General features: G+C 29.8%; 1 long non-coding RNA gene across 1 annotated transcript; it reads left to right on the forward strand.

Annotated features, from left to right (window-relative positions):
- The first annotated feature begins 307 nt into the window (after positions 1-307).
- Positions 308-770, forward strand: LOC129573177 (uncharacterized). Its single transcript, XR_008688568.1, has 3 exons — positions 308-407; positions 482-580; positions 644-770. It is a non-coding gene; the product is annotated as an uncharacterized LOC129573177 (long non-coding RNA).
- The last annotated feature ends 676 nt before the right edge of the window (positions 771-1446 follow it).

The following is a 1446-nucleotide window of genomic DNA, read 5'->3' on the forward strand; positions in this document are numbered from 1 at the left end:
AAACACTGAAAAAAATAACGCGTTTTTAAACCCTAAGTAAAACCAATAATTTACCTAACAAACAAAATTTGCAGAAAAGTAAAAAATGTTGGTCTTCTCAAATCGTACAACTTTGCAAAAGTAACATAAATATCGTATATCAGTTGAAATAAACAAATTATTTGAAGATTTACTCTACGCTTGAGAACATACTCTACATTTTCCAATACAATAAGTCTGTGAAACCACTCTCAATCTCACCCATAGATTTATTTTCACAGAACAAGATATTGATTTGATCTTTTTCATTGATCGATGATATTCTTCAGGTTACATGGATGTCGTTGCAAAGCTCATCGAGAAAGGAGCCAATATTGATGCTATAGACGATCTTAAGCGGACACCTCTTCATCTTGCTGCTATGAATGGTAATTTAAAATATTTATTTTCACTGAACAAGAAATTGATTTAATCTATCTCATTGGCCGATATTATCCTCTAGACAACTTAAATATCGTTGAACTTCTTGTCGACAATGGAGCCAGTGTTACTGCTAGGGACTATCGTGATCGGACACCCGGACAGATAGCTTCTGATCTTTGTAAATTTCATCATTTAGAAAAATGTGATTTATACTATATCACTAATCGATATTATTTTTCAGATAACAAGGAGGTGGCGGAATATCTTTTTATTGAATCATTGGACGGAAACTCAAAACTTTGCTGAAGTGAAATTTTTATTCTTTTCTTTGATTTTTCGTCTAACAAATAAAGGTTGAGAATTGGAAAAAAAAACTTTGCTATATTCGCTGAATTCTGAGTAAATGTCGAATAACCTCAAAGTCACTTCCCTTTTTTAGCACTACATGGAATGTAGGCTACTGTAGTTGTTTTTTTTCCTAAGAAAATTTTAAGAGTCTTTGGGCCAATTTTTTATCTATATTTTTTTATTTTAAATGAAGCCATTACGCCTAATTGCAAAAATGAAATAAAATCATGTTCATGTAATTCACTTTTGAAATAACTCAAAAAAAAAATTTACACTCTTTTCGTTACCAATGTGAAATAATGTACAATGATCATTCACATTGAATGTACATAAAACACATAAGTGAAGAATACAATATCATCATATAAATTTATTTAATTATTTTTGACAAAATTAGAATGATTCATAACCAAAACTTGTGAAACAGACATTTCCAACATCACCCCGTCAAATTAGTCGTCTTCAGAAAATATTACGTTCAGATCAAACATAATAATAATTGATAACTTTTTTAAATAACTTTCAATAATTAAACAAAAAGCATACTACGATTAACCCTTTGACGACCTTTGGGACACATATGTCCCATTTTGTTTTTCGTCAATAATTTTCACATTTTTAAACCGATTTCGATAAAATTGGTTTCTATTGAAAGAGAATGAATGTAGCTACCAGAAAGTACCATAATATTGGATA

Source organism: Sitodiplosis mosellana, unplaced genomic scaffold, assembly GCF_009176505.1.
Source record: "Sitodiplosis mosellana isolate CC-2019 unplaced genomic scaffold, AAFC_SMos_1.0 Smas_scaffold_5995, whole genome shotgun sequence".
NCBI lineage: Eukaryota > Metazoa > Arthropoda > Insecta > Diptera > Cecidomyiidae > Sitodiplosis > Sitodiplosis mosellana.